This window comes from Akebia trifoliata, chromosome 11 (assembly GCF_017979445.1).
Source record: "Akebia trifoliata isolate Shusen 1 chromosome 11, ASM1797944v1, whole genome shotgun sequence".
NCBI classification, from domain to species: Eukaryota; Viridiplantae; Streptophyta; class Magnoliopsida; order Ranunculales; family Lardizabalaceae; genus Akebia; species Akebia trifoliata.
This window is the reverse complement of record NC_141385.1, coordinates 10,189,314-10,205,624: the sequence shown is the minus strand read 5'-3', so window position 1 is coordinate 10,205,624 and position 16,311 is coordinate 10,189,314. Positions and strand designations below refer to the sequence as shown.

Sequence of the window (16,311 nt, the reverse complement as noted above, 5' to 3'; positions counted from 1 at the left end):
GTGATAATATAACCCCATGAGATTCATAATTTTGTAGGATTTTGAACAATTGACCTACTCTTCTTGAGAAACTTATCAAGGCTCGGCTTGGCACTACGCTCCCTTTTTTGGGGGGTTAGCAACCAGGTGGGTGGAGATATTCACGATTAATTAATAATAAAAAATAAAAATAAGTGTGACCACAAATTTGGGACCAAAACTCTTATCTTTCACCACTTACAAATTTAAAAAAAAAAAAAGACGTTTCAAGCCATTACAAAGAATGCTCAAATCGAGCAGCCAAAAATCACAAATTACGAGGCAAGGCTTAAACGGCTAAAATAACTTTCTTATAAATTTTGATCTGTTTCAATTTTGATAAAAATTCAAATGGAGCATAAACAAATTGGAGGAAACAACGGCGAAATTTAAGGGAGAAAATAATAAGAAAAAAGAATCAAAGAAGAAACACGAGTTCTGTATAAAATTCCCAGCCCACAGGAACTCGTGTGTCCCAAAATTCCAACTAAAAACCTTCCCCTTTTTCTTCAGACAAACGTATCGTATAGAACACGTGCCGATACGGTCCGTCTGGAGAGTTTCCCGATATGTTACGTACCTTATCACCGTACCCGTATCCGTACAATTCGTTAACCTTCCTTCTCCACTGAATCCGAACTCATGTCCAATGCGCTCGCTTTTCTACTACCACTGCTTCTCATTCTCAACAGACCGTACAGTTTTCTAAACTCTCGTACTGTGTGGATACTTTCTCTGCAAATCACCCCACTGGGTTCACTCGACTCGTCTCCGGATCGTTCTTTCGACGAACCGGTCTCGCCCACTCGCATCCCCATCTTCCCTGACCCTCCTCTTCCATGATCACTGTTGGTTTGCAAAGCCGTAATAACCGATTTAAGAGCTCGACTCGGTGAGCTCCGATTCACAATCATGATCTCACCGATTTCAGCTGGACTCAGAGTCGCTCCGTTTTGGAAAATTTCTTCCACTTGAGGGAAAAGTTTGTGATCTTTAAGCCCTAAATGACTGTTCGCAAGAATCTTAAACGCAGAGAAATCGCAGAGAGGGAAATATATCTGAACATCGATCCTTCCAGGTCTTAATATGGAGGGATCGATGTGTTCTTTACTGTTCATCGTGAAAACCATCACTCGTTCTTCTCCACAACAAGAGAAGATTCCATCCATGAAATTGAGAATCCCTGATAGACTCATAGCCATCGATTTCTCTGTGAGGAATCGATCAAGATCTTCGACTACGACCATCGATCTGGTAGTTGTTTGTAACAAAAGCAATTTCAGATCCGAATCCTTGGACACTTTCGAAAGATCGACATCGTAAACATCGTAACAGAGGAATTTCGCCATGGCTGCTACGAAACTCGATTTTCCAGTCCCTGATGGACCGTACAATAGGTAGCTTCGTTTCCAGACCCGGCCGAGTCGATGATAGTATTGTTTCGATTTGAGGAACGATTCGAGGTCGGATTTCACCTTGTTTTTCAGATCGGAATCCATGGCGACTGTTTCGAGTGTCGAAGGATGCGTGAAAGGTACGGATCTCCATCTTGCGCTACCGCTTCGATGCTCTGTTTCCGCATTTGTAAAAAGCTTCACTTCTTTTCTTCTCAACTCGATCTCATCTGTAACAGAGTGGATGTGTTGGAGGTACGGACGAAGGATCCGTCGCTTATCTTTCTTCTTGATCTTCAAAACGAACGTTCTGCAATTGTTTCCCTCACTTTTCTCTTCATTTTTCCACGAAACTCTCGCTCCAAGGAACGAGTCGTGTACTTTCTGATTCGAATCAAGTTGGACAGAAATCTCGTTCGATTTCTTTCCAGAGAACAAGTTGGCGAAATCAGAATCTTCGATCGAAGACAAAGAACTCAAATAAGTTGAAACTTTCCTGTAAAGTTGATTCTCTTGAAAACCTTCGTTGTATTCTGGAACTTTGTAGAACTGATACACATGAAACCGATCTTCAATCGATCTCCACCATTTTTTCCAAAGATATAATAAACCAGTACAAGATAAGAGAACTCGAAGAACAACAAACACACCAGCAATCACGAACAGAAGAGAAAGAGGACTTGTTGGAATCATGATTTCTAACCCTAGAATTCGATCAAATTTGGAGATCAGAAGCTTAATTAACGATAAAATTTGTTCTCTTCGATCTGAAAGCTGAAATGGAGAAATTCTGAAGAAGTGTGATTAATCAGAGAGAAGAATTCGTTTGGAAAATCCATTCAGACATTGAGAGGGAGAGAAAGAGATTCGAATTTGGTGGAGAGAGATTGAGAGATCAGGGTTTTAAGAGAGACGTACAAGAGAAGGTTTGTTGGGGGAGGGGTCGATCGTTTTAATGTTTTTGGAATTTGGACTTGGAAACGGCTTTGGCCTGCGAACGTTTTAATGGGTCAAATAGGAAGAACGGAGAAAAATAAGTGAGAGAGACTTCTTTCCAAATGTCGTTGTAGGTGGAGTTTGTTACGACAATAACACATATTTTATGTTACCAAAATACCCCTTAATACACAGCGAACGAAATTTAGAAAAACAAATATAATTGGGGATTGTTTTGTCATTTCAAAATAATGTTGTAGGTCTGTCTGTAGTATGATCTAAGTAACCATCTTAATGAAATGGGGGTTAATAGCGGACTTTTATTGTTTCTATGAAGGGTAAAAGAGTCCATTAAAATGTTTTCGATTAACAGTGGGACCAACGTTATTAAGCTTATGATTGTGTTTGTAAAAAATTCAAAATTTTATAAAAAGAATGTTAAATCGTTACATTAGTAAATTACTTTTCATTTAAATTATGAATAATTATTTTCTGACTCCCCCTTTACTCTCCCAATCTCGACGTGGCATTTCGAGATTATAATTGTACATCCCAAGAAAAGAAAATCTATGGTTCTATAACTAGCTCATGTCGGTAGAGTAAAGGAGTTAGAAAATCACTACTCTTAAATTATTTATAAGATTTTATTAAGTGTGCACTAAGTACACATATTAAGATGCATTAAATATATTTTGGAAATAAATATTTGAGAGTATTTCTAATTGGAGAAAAATATTTTTAAGGGCATTTCAGGCTTAAAATGAATTTTAGAGGTGTATTTAATGCATTCTAACTTATGCCCTTGAGCACATGTTAAAGACACCCTTACTTATAATTTGTTTTTAAAAAATAACAATTATATTATTAAAAACCAATGTCGTGAAGTTGTAAAAGAGTGAGAGGGGGAGAGCCAATGTGAGATCATTTGTTTATGGTGACATGAAGACGCGTCTACTAAGAGATGATGTCACTTATCCCAATTTTTAGGATAAGGTTTTGATGGTGGTTGTTAGAATGATACTTTGAGACAAAGTTATAATATTAACTACAAAACTTATAGAATAATGTGTATCTGGAGGGTTCGGGTTGGATTTGGTTGAACCCTAACTTGACCTTAAAGTGGTAGGCTATAAGTTTATCGAGTATCAAGCCTACATCAGCTATAATTAGGTTGGGTTAGAATTGATATTTGAATTTTATTAAAAATCATTAAATTCATGCATTTTTTGAAATTGTTGAAAATTTTTTTGATATAATTTTTAAGTAAAATAGAGGTTAAATATCTATCCTAATTTAAAAATAGTTAGAGATGAAAGTAAATGTATTATTTATAATATATTTTAATTATTTTTCATTACAATACATTTAAAATAGGCTAGCAGACAGGCCGGAGGCCTTACCTTTGTGAGCTCAAGATCAAGGCCTTAATCCTTCTATTTTTAGGGTGAGTTTGGCCAACTTAACATGCCAACAGCCTCAACAACGGCCTCAATTGACCCCCCCCCCCTCTTCCTCCTAAAACATGTGTTTGCACAAGTTATAAAAATTATTATTTATGTAAGGTTATAATTATTTCTATAATTAATTTATGAGATTATTTAAGAAATTTAAAAAGGATAATCTTGCTTTATAATTGAATGTGTCATTTAATTTAATGAAAGGAATTTTTTTTTTCAATTTAAAAAAAATTAAATAATATGGATTTGTTTCAATACTACTCCTTCCCGTAATGATAAAAAATGGTGATTTATTGAAAAAAGTTGAAAATTTTTATAAGCCGATTTAACCGCAAGTTTTTTAAATAATTGGAGATTTTTTTTTTTTAATAATCACGAGTTAATGAAAAAATACAATTAATTGTTACATCATACTCGTCGTTTTGTCACTACTCACTAGGTTATTAATTAGTGTTCAACTAGCCTTACAAACTTTGTAAGGATTTCACCCTTACAAAGGGTTAGTGGCCTCACCTTGTGACATCAAAAAACGTGATCCGATGCTTCAGTATTGCAGAGGACAAAATTCTATAAATTTTGAAAAAATTAATCAAAAAAGTATTTTTCACCATTGAATTTTACTTTTAAATTTTGGAGTTAGTTGAAAGTTTGGTATCGGTCCATTTTCAAAACCTTGGATCAAGCCTAATTTTTTTTTTTCCTTTTTATTTATTTATGAGATTTTCGATGGAATTTAGAGGACAGTGGTGTTGGATTGCTAATGTGGCTATTCAACTGAGCAGAATAACCTTCAATAAGACTTAAAATTTTTACTAAATTTGTAAGGAAAATGTTTCTCTATTCATTACACACTTACTAGCCGTTTTGAAGTAAAGGGCTTTTACAAAATTAAGAGATGAGATTGAGAAAAAAGATATTTTAAAAGATTAGAGATTTTCTCCTAATAAACCAAAATGCCCTTTTCCTTAAATTCAAAGGATTGTTTGCTTTCCACCAATGGACTTCTAGCTTAAAAAAAGAAAGAAAGAAAGAAGAAGGTAGCATTGAATGAATGAATGAATGGATACACATTAATGTAATTTATATGAGTCGTGATAATCTGACTACCCCACGTGGCATACTCAGTAACTACCTAAGGTGATAAGTCCGAGAATCGTAGATCTGCACTCCATTGTAAACATGTTTCCCTTGAGATACACTTTTTATGGGAAAGTACAGTCGTGTATCTTGAGGATTGCACAACTAAGATTTTCGAACTTGTCACGTCAGGATAGTCGATTGATTATATATATATATGCTCCTTCCTTATTATAATAATAAGAGCAATGTAATGCAAAAATATTTTTATAAATTATTGTAAATTTGAATCAACGATACTCACATTTTTTCTCTTCAGCAACAAAGGAAATTTGAACATACAGCCCTCCCACTTTCGAGCAGTATTTGAGACAATAGAGTGTATTTTCAAACTAATGACATATTCCTTTGATTTTTCTTTCAAAAACACATTTCTTCAAACTCTTGAATATGTAAATCTTTTTTAAATCCATTTGACCTTGTCCCTAGTTTGATTTCTTGTCAAAACACCTTGATTTTTCTCTTAAAATGTTAATCACTTTTTAATCTCACTAAAAGTGTTATCTTTCTCCGGACGTTTGAAAGTTGAAGGAGGTGGTTATAAACAAGGGTTAAAAAAATTATGTGTAATGATTTCCTAGTGCCCCCCTCTTACACACCTCCCCCTGTGCTCCCATCACAAAATGGTAGATTATTGCCTTGGGATACGCATAATCATAAAAAAAATATTATGTATCTTGAGAAAAATGATCTACAGTTCAAAGATGGGGGCGATGGGGGGTGTGTGTCAGAGGGGGTGTCATATTATCACAACTCAAAAGTTATCCAAGATATGGAAGTGGAAGCTGATCATTGATTTTGGAAGAAAAATAAAGGAGTTAGGCAAAAGATTGAAAATGAGGGCATTTAGATTACTTTTCGATTAATCTTTCGGTGACGACTACGATAGGGGTATGCTAGTGAATATTCACCAGTAATTTCTAAACCACCCATTAAAGAATTGTTTATGCGATACTTTAAGCTTAGAGAATAATTTTATAAATTCTCCTCTTATAATAAAAGTTTCATTACCTTTATGGAATCTTAATAATATTTTGAGTGTTTGAATAGGTATTTGTTAGGTAAAGTTGGAATAGCATATAACTTTAATAATCCTCTCTATCATAAAATAACATAAAGTAACGATGGTTGGACATATAAAATAGGCAAAAAGTCTTGTTTTTTATCATCTCGAGGGGAAAGTTAGGTTGTATTAGACCCTAATAATTGGGTTAGTGTCTCACATTGAAGAGTTCAACTTGAAAATTTCCTCACTTCACATCTAAATAAGTGGCAATTTTGTACAATCACATACAAAAAGAAAGGAAAAGACATGCTTTTCAACAATGTAGTGTAGACATGTGAAGAAAAGCAAGCAATAGTAAAACATATAACACATCATCTTAAAACCTCTAAGTCCTTTAATGATAAATTCTTTGGTTAATCACTTTTAGAAGGTGATCACTCTACCTAAGGAAAAAAAATATATCCTATTGAACATTTTTTTATGAACCACCATGATGACATCTTATTTAAAAAATAAAGGTTTCTTCGAGAAATCGGTTATGTTGATATGATCATCAATCAATCTACACCTTTTTTTTTTTTCATAATCTTTTTTTCTTTATACTCGACATGCATACAACAAATTTAGGTTGTTTTACCAAATCATGCCCTGAAATTTGAAAATTTTCCAAAATAGTAAACTACTCATTTTGAAATGATAAATTATCATTTTTGAAGTTAAAATATTTTCACTAAATTGGAGAAAAAATTCAATATCTTATAAAGCAGAACGTATTTTAACTATTTTACTGAAATTAAAATGGAGAAACTCTTTTACTATTTTATATAATAGTAAAAAAAATTCCACTTTAATTGGAATATTTTAATTTTGAAAAGGATAATTTATCATTTTTAGAATTAAAATTAATAATCTACTCTTTTGAGAATTTTTCAATTTTTGTCAATCTTTTGGAGAATTTTCCCTCCATAAAATTATTTCTTTTCGTTATTCCATTTTGTTGGAGTGAAATGTCATCCAATTTAATGTTTCTTAATATATAAAAGAAGAATAATGTTGAATGCATGCAATTTTGGTATGGGGTTGGATGCGTGGCAAGGGCACAGAAACACACATCTTTTTGTGTGTATTCCGATGAAAAATATCTATGATTTTGTGTCCTTATCATGTCTATCACGTACCAAAATCGTGTGCATTCGTCACGACTCATAAAAGAATTATTTTCAATGTACTTATGTATGTCATCATCCAATCTTTTTCCCAAGTTACTTACTCCATTAGGCCATTCAAAATGCTTTAAATTTGTTGAAATATTTTAATCCTTTTCTTCAAGGAATATACCTATACATTTCGCCTAATCAATCACATATTTCTTAAGATAATATGATAGGAGACCACCTTTCTACCCTATCTAATGCCCAAATTCAATGGCGTGCTCACTAAAAACTTTGACTTTTCAAGTGTTACTTTACGTGCCTTGTCAAAGGCACATCCCCACACGGTTAAGCCTCTCGAGTCTAGTTTTCTTAGATTCTCCCCTATAAAGAATCTTGGGATGGAATATTTTTAAGCTTTTAAGTATCTTGAAAGACTGTAGATCATACGTGATTAATTTGTGGGTTCAACTCAAAGCTAATCAATAATGAATGAAGGAGCCTCAAACTTATAAGGAGAGAGATAATGCAATAAATGTCCGATGTGGGATTAAACTCAACAAGACATTTATTTATAATGATATTTTGTTGTATTACATGGATTCAATGATGATGGTTAGAGTAAGTGTGTGTTTGGTAACACTTCTGAAGTTTAAATGGAGGTGGTTCACTTTTAAAATTCAGATTTCAGAATTTTTATTTTCGTTTGTTTAATTTCAGATTTCAGATTTTAGATTTAAAAATCAAAATTCAGAAACTTTGATCCAACAATGGAGGGATGCTGGATGAAACTTTTAAAGTTTGATTTCTAGTTTTCAGACTTTAGAAGTGTTAGTAAAATAGCCTAAATCAAAGTCGAATTTTATAATAACAAGTGTTGCAATTTTGTCGTTACTGTAATCACTTGCTTCATTATAGAAACCGAGCTTATTACAGTTAACATAGTGTGTAAAGATCTAAACTAACTTTGGAACTTATTAGAAAACGTGTCTTTAGTGAACAAGCATATTTTTTACAATTATTGTGTATTGTGATGTGATAAGAGAGCTAACAACATGATATATAATGATGAGAGTCACCATGACCCTCTAAAATATAACTATGTCAAGAATCTACTAAGGATATGATACTTTATTTAGATTTTAAAAGGTCTAAAGAGAATTTAATTGATCCTTTTATGTTAAGGGACTTGTAAGACATCAAATGGAATAAGACCAAACTCTTTTTATTAGAAATATTCACAAACAATTCACACCCAACCTAGTCTTGTGATCCATTATTTAGGTTCAATAAGAAAAACAAGTTGAATAGGTAAGTGTTTTAGAACTAGTAATACATACGACATCTATGTTTTGAATAAGTCCTTGGATGTGTGTCAAAATAGTGTTGAATCAGTAATAATTAAGATGATACTTTTCTATCTTAATGAATTTATAATTTGATTGGGTCATGTTAATGTGTACCCTAAGGCCACACGTTAAAGTGCTATAAATACCCTTGGGAAATCAAAGTTCGTTCTGAAAATGCCCTCACTTTTTTTTATCGAAATACCTCCAAATGCTTATTCCCAATGTGTATTTATTGCATTGTAACGTGTGCCCTTAAGGCACACGTTAACAAGACCCAATTTAATTAGGTGGAGTTCTTAACACAAGAGAATTCCTTATGAATTTAGTATGAAAGTCAGGCTACTTCCTATGAGACAATGGACTCTTCTAGAGCTCTCGTGACTCTAAGATACGAGTATATAATATACATTCATAAAGAACGTTAAGCAATTTTAAACTATTGTGTGTGTGTGTGTGTGTAATTTTTATGAGTCGTGGTTTTCTAACTCCCTCCTCTGACATACTCCTCCTCTACTCTCCTGACATGTCACATGATAGAATGTAGCTTTTGTTTCCTCAAGATGTAGCTTTTCTTTCCTCAAGATGCACAACTGCACATCCCCCATAAGCATGTGCAGTTGTGTATTTCAAGGAAGAAATTCTATGGTTCTGTCATATGCCACATCGGGAGAGTAGAGGGGGGAGTCAGAGAATCATTATTCAATTTTTATTCGTTGACTAAGATCATTAGTTCAAGTCTATATGTCACTAAGTATTATAAAAAACTTTGAAATGCTTACGCTACATCTAAATTTCTAAAATGTAAACCTGCATCAGTTGTTCCATTATAAATTATATACCATCAAGCAATCTTTATTATTGAAATTGTGGCAATTAAGACACCATTTATTTGAATAATCACCTCGACCTCTCTAAAAAAAAAAAAACAGATTTTGATCTCATTTTTAAATACCTTGAAATCAATGACTTAACTTCTAATATAAAAACCATTCTCTTTTATTGGGTAGAAGTTTTTTAGAGCATCTCCAACACAAATAAGCATATCTGCCAGGTATTTTATTGTGGAGAGTGATTTTGTCTATTTAAGGAGTTTTCAGTCCAACGGTATTAGTCAAAATGACTCTCCACAAATTCAACTACAATAAAATATTTCATAATTGCTATCGTTTTTTTATCACTAACAGGTAGAAAGAAAGAAATTCACTCTTTTCTTTTGTCTCTTCCACTTTCTCTCCCTCCAAAATATTTCAAATTAGAGAGCCCGAGGGTGTTAGAGTGCTTTCAAGGGGCTCTGATTTTGTAAAATAGTAGTTGAGAGAAAATAGAGAGCCAAGCCCTGGTGTGTTGGAGTTACTTTTAGTGTTAAAAATCTTTTTATTAATTCAAAAATAGAAAAAAAAAAAACATGACAAAGAACTTGGATTTTTTTTTTAATCATTGTAACTTATTATTTGTCTGTGTCCTAATTTATACCAAAAGAAGGCAAATAACATTTAATGACATCATCAATTTCAACATGCCTTAGAAGATCAGTTCTCTACAATTTGATCTTCCAGAATACCAACTTTCTTCTAAAATTTCTTCCATTTGTAAATAATAAATCAAATTATTACTTTTTAAAAACATTTAATCTCTAAATACAAGAGAAACCTATTTTGTAAAGAAAGGCAATATTTATCCCCCCACCTCACCTCTTATTTCCTTTGTGTGCTTTTTAACCCTCTTTTCTCCTTTTATGTACTTTCTGTGGAACTTTATAAAGTAGCATCTAATAAAAGGTCATTTCATGGAATATACCATGAGGTGAAAGATTTCCTTCCTTATTGGCAAAGGTAGCCTAGATAAAAGATGAAATTCACCAATGAAAAATTGACACTGATGTGATTCATGGAGTAATTTATAGAACAACCTGTACTGGATCATCACTCTTTACATGCTAGGAAAGGTAGTTGGTCGATCAACAACCCTCGTTTTAATGTCCCAAGCATCTATAATGTTAATCATACTTTAATTTTGAGTGAGATTTACTGGACAGATCTATCTATTGAAATTTTATTATAAAAACTCTCTTATTTTATTAAGTTTGTTACCTAAGCAAATCTTACTTTATGAATTAGGCTAGCATGACAAACTTAGTAAGATATGGGTCGTTGGTTCTAATTATCAAATTGGCAATTCAACACCACAATCTTCTAGATTTCATGGAAAAACTCAAATCCAAAAGAATAAAATTAAAAAAGAATATTTTTTTCGCTTGATCAATGGTGTTAAAAATGAATGGCTATTAAACTCCTAAATTTAAAACTAAAATTCAACTATGAAAATTATTATTATTTTTTTTTTTTGTTTCAAAATTCTTAGAGTTTTTTTTCTTTATAACCCTGTAGCATCAGATCATGTTTTTGAATGCTACAAATTGACGTGGTTGTGATCCACTCCAAGGTAGTTAAGTAACAAATTAACCCCATCAATTTGAATTTTATGGTTTGATTCCCCACTATAAGATTTGTCGGGTAACAAATTTAATAAAGTATGGTTTGGTGGGTAACGAACTTGATAAAGTATGATTCCCTTGGAATTATCAGAACTCTAAGGGAGTTTTTGTAATAAAAATGCAACAACTAGCTCTGTCAGATAAATATCACTTTAATAAATTAAGTTTAATACATATAGGACATGCAGTACTGGAAATTAGGACTACAACTTGGGTAAGTTTGCCCTAACTCAATCCAATTGAGGGGTAAACCTAGGCCGAGTTATGTAGTAAATGAGTTGAGCCTAAGTTAGAATATCTCAACCCAACCTCAATTCAAATTAAGCTCAGGTTGAGGGATTGAGCAACTCGAACCCGATGCTTATTTACAAATATATAAATATTTTTATAATATTAATATATGCTTTTATTATATCTTATCATTATGATTTGTGGACAACTGGATATTATTAATGTGGGCATTAATTAAGTATGGGTTGTCTGAATATTCTCTCATTGATGGATTTTTTGGTAGTATATTATTTTATTTACTAGTGGTTTTATTTTTATTTTATATTTTTTATGTTACATATATTTTTTAAAATTATAAAAAAAATTTATTGATTAAAATAAAATTAGGTATATTCAACAAGCCAACCCACCCAATAATTACTTAACTAGGGCTAACACGAGTTCAACCAGATTTTAGAATATCAAACTTGGGTTTTGAACTCAAGTTCGATGGTCAGATTGAATTGAGCTCACATTGAGGGTACTACCACTTGGTTTGAACTTGGGTTTACCCTCCAACCTGCCAGGTTGCAGTCCTATTTGAAATGGGTGTACAAATAAAATTTATAAAGAGAAATTCTATTGACAGATCAATTTTTACTAGTAGCACACGATACTCAAAGAATTAACTTACATCTTGGGATGCTGTTAGTAAAATTTGGTGCGGCAGTAGAAGATCTCATAAAGAGAGATATCATGTTGAACTGTTCCCTATCCGATTAGGTAATGTCAACGTCACTTTAAATTATTTCAATTCTTCTTTTAAGAAAATTTATTAGTATTTAAAGACTATTTTACTTTATATACTCAAATAAAAAATCAATATTTTTATAAATTTACAAAAATAATTTTTTAATATTTAAAATAAATAATAATATATTTTTCTCTACAAAAATACTAAACATCATCTCATAACTCAGTAAGTTTTTAGTCCAATTAAGTTTATTTTTGAGTGGACTTGGTCAAATTGATGATTCGACTCAATGATTTTTTGAGTTGACTTGGTCAATTATTTTCCATATACTCGGGGCATGCTTTTAAAACTCATTTTTATGCCTCATCTCCTCCATGAATGAGAGTGAATCGTCTTGGACGAATTTTCCGATATGTTTGAGCCGTGTCGTTCAATAATAAAAAAATAAATCGTGATTTTAAATCTTGTCCGATACGTTTGACCTGTCTATCCGTCTCATTAGTGGACAATATCAAGATGTATCAAATAAGTCATCTCGTTCTCGGCCGAGATTTAAAACCATAGTCATGGATTTGAGTCACTCCAAAATCTAACTGAGTCAAACTGACTTAGCCAAGTTTCAAGTTGACTCAATAAGTTTAAACTATGGTTCAAGTATCACATAAATGCCAAGAAATATAAGTTAGAGTGGGTTAGATCTCTCTCTTTTATATTATTAATTTATTGCAAAAGCAGTGGAAAGTAAAATGTGGGTCCTACAAGGTTTGTGAGCCTATAATATAATATATATTGTGTCTGGCACATCAACTCATGACCTAACACTAGAATATTGTGGAAAGAGTATATGGTGAATTGGTTGAAGTAATCACACCCACACATGAACTAGTGGTACAGTATAAGGCTCTTTCTGGATGAATCATGGATTAATTTGTTTTACATTCCATTGAGGGTGATATTTCTCTGCTGCTTGTCATCTTCTTATAATAAAGGAGTGTTTGTTTCGGTTTTTGGAATCTAATTCTTGCCCATAATTTGATTATGGAATTTGATTTTACGTTTGATTTAGATTATAAAATGGCTAATGAATTTTGGACTCATTTTTTTCACTCGATCTGTACTCGACTGATGTGGCAAGGCCACTGAACCATAGATCTTTTCCTTTGTGTATCTTGAAGAAAACAATTTATAATTCTATACCCTTGAAACGCTAGCTGAGTATAAATCAAGTCCAAAAATCACGACTCTTATAAAAATGATTCTCTCGTAATAGAATAAGAAAAGATGCAAAACCCATTAACTGCAATTCTTAAATCTATTTCTTGCTTATTAATACGAGATTTTCACGCTTAGGTATATAATATTCCGTGACACAACCGTAAGTACAAAATTAAAAAGAGAAGATTATAATAATAGATTTTGAAATTTAATTTAGAAAACAATGTAATCAAACAAGATTCTAAATTTTCTAAATCAATTTTTAAAATTTAATTATGACAATCCAAAATTAGAATCTAACAATTAGGAACAAAGTCATGAATTTTTTAGACTCGATTTTTTCACTCGATCTGTAATTGAATGATGTGGCAAGGTCACATAATCTAGATCATTTTCTTCGGGATACACAAAGAAAATATCTATGGTTACATACCTTTGCCATGTCACTTGACCATAGATTGAGTGAAAAAGAAAAAAAACCGAATTCGAAAATCATTAGCCTTAAGAATATGAAAGAGATGGATTTCCACATAAAAAGGTGATTAACCCATGTCCCCAAATAAAATAAATAAAAAATGTTCAAGTTATTTTATGTTGCCTTTAAGCCATGACTTGTGCACCATATGTTATGATATATGTCGTGGCTTTTAAGTCATTTATTATACCAACTTTTACTTTTTACTTGGGTGGTGCCCATAGAAACTGAGTTGGGTTACTAATGTCAAGTCATCATCACCTGGCACATCCGTCAATAATAAGCATTGTAACTTTTGAACTTGACGATAAAAAAGCAAACATCAAGATGGTAACATTTATATTGTCCTTTAAGGGACAATAACTTTAGTGATATTTGGGACCATTACATTTTTATAAAGACATGCAACAATTTGGTCTTATAGTGCATCACAATCTCGTCGTGAATTAAACCGTCGTCGATAGTGGTTTTTAGGTCTTCATCCATCTCTTGATGGTAAACGTTTGTGTGCAATGCCTGATCTGAGAATCGTGAGAAAATTTTAAAAATTGATTAGATTTAATACAAGGTTGTGACTCTATACATTCATATATAAAAAACCGTTATAAAATTTAAATACATCATAATATATCAATGAACAGATAGAGATATTTCGAGGAATGAAATCAACAAATTTCTTAAGATTTTTTTGATTGCATATGATTCATTTTCAAGGGGATACAAATTGCTTGAAAAAATGGTCATTGAAAAATTAATTCTATAGTTTATTGAACCTAGGAAATCATCAAAAAACTAATTGGATTTTAACGTATTTTTAAAAATAATTGAGTCAACTTCAAATTCAATCGAATCAAATCAATTTAATTTAATTTCGATCTAACTTGACCCAAAAGTTCTATGGAACCAACTCTCCGAGACAATATGGCAAATTATTAAATTAACTCAAAAATGCACCTAGTCAGGTTAGATTAGAAACTCGACCAAGTTATTTAACAACATATAATATTTTTTAAGAGAATAAATATTAAATATAATTTTTGAAATATTAAATACTATTTTTAAAAGTTTTGTAACGTCAGGAGGTGCGATGCGAATTCATTTTATCTTCCATAATGGAATTCATTTTCCAAGACAATTATTTTCCAGCGAAATCCAACAACTTGTCTCTTCAAAAGGGTTTCCATGGTCATTTTCAATAATTGCAGCCCCTTGCCAGGCTTAAAACAGCTTAATCATACACATTTGGGTCTTAAAACCAGCTGGCTCATTAAGGATGGTTTGTTTGGCATTTTAATTAAATCAAGGATTTTGTTAACGTGTGTCCTAAGGGCACACGTTAAAGTGCAATAAATACACTTTGAAAATTGGATTTGGTATAAAAAATGCCTTTAAAAATTATTAATTATCAAAATACCCTCAGATTCCAATTTCCAAAGTGTATTTATTGCACTTTAACATGTGCCCTAAGGGCACAGGTTAACAAGACCCCTATTTTAATTAGTTACAGTACTTCTATTTTAACCTCATCAATGTAAGATCTGCTAGTAACGATTATTGATTGGTAAAGATATTAAAGACGTAAATAAATACTTTATAGTTGGGTTTAGTTTTCCAATAAACCATCTCTTAAAGCTTAAATGGTTCCCCCTACCAAAAACACTTAATAATATAAATCAAAATTTAATTATGTCCAAGTTTGGCTTTTAACAATTTTTTTTTTTAAAGAACTGTCCTACCTTCATTATTCGAATTCAGGTTTGTGGGGCCTGAATTGATGCCCCTTGGTGCCACCCAATAAGCAATATGTATAGATGCTAATATGCCACCTAAAACGCAAACTTAACTAAAAGTTGATGTATATTATTAGGTTAAGAAGTGTATTATTTCGATTAGTCGGTGTCATTAGGTTTAGTTATATATAGTGCATTAGTCTTTAAGTTTTGCATTAAATAATGTGTTATAATAGTGTTTTGGAATATTTTTAAGTAAAATTTAAGAAGATGTTACATTCCATCATCTCTTCATTGTGTATACCAACTATGGGTAATATTTAATCTCAAAACATTAAGTAGTTTAAATTTTCTCGGGATTGTCTTGATTTTTATATTAATCATACATTATCTCTAGACTAAAATAAAATCATCCAGTGTAATTGTCAGCTCTAACATGCCATTGTCCCAAGGCCTAAACAATTGGATGTTCCTTGGGACTTACAACACACAAATTTCTACAATTATCCAATGATTTGGACCTTAAGACATTGGTCTTCGTGTGTTGACCATTTTACATTCTACCATAATAGTAAGAGCAACTCCAACGCAAAGAGCCATAATGGATAGGTAAAATTGGAAGGCATTTTATTATGGAGATGTATTTTGCTTATTCAAGGGATTTGCACTCCAATTGTACTAACCAAAACGACTCTCCACAAATTCGTCTACAGTAAAATGATTTTCAATTGTCATCTTTTTTATCACCACAGGTAAAGAGAGAGAATCTCGCTCCCTTCTTTTGCCTCTTCCTCTTTTTCTCTCTCCAAAATAATTCAAAATGCCTTTTTTGACACAGAGTGCATTGGATTACTTGTCAAGGATATGGCTCTACAAAACAGTATGGAGGGGATGCCTAGCTCGAGCTCGATTGCATTGGAGTTTCTCTAAGATACCGTGTGCATAGCTAGCACGCCACCGTAGTAAATGTACTTCCTTTTGTTAT

The 16,311-nt window shown here is 32.2% G+C and overlaps 1 pseudogene; it reads right to left on the bottom strand.

The window, feature by feature from the left end:
* Positions 1-307: 307 nt before the first annotated feature.
* On the bottom strand, positions 308-2,444 carry LOC147390850 (AAA-ATPase At2g46620 pseudogene; annotated as a pseudogene).
* Between the last annotated feature and the right edge of the window lie 13,867 nt (positions 2,445-16,311).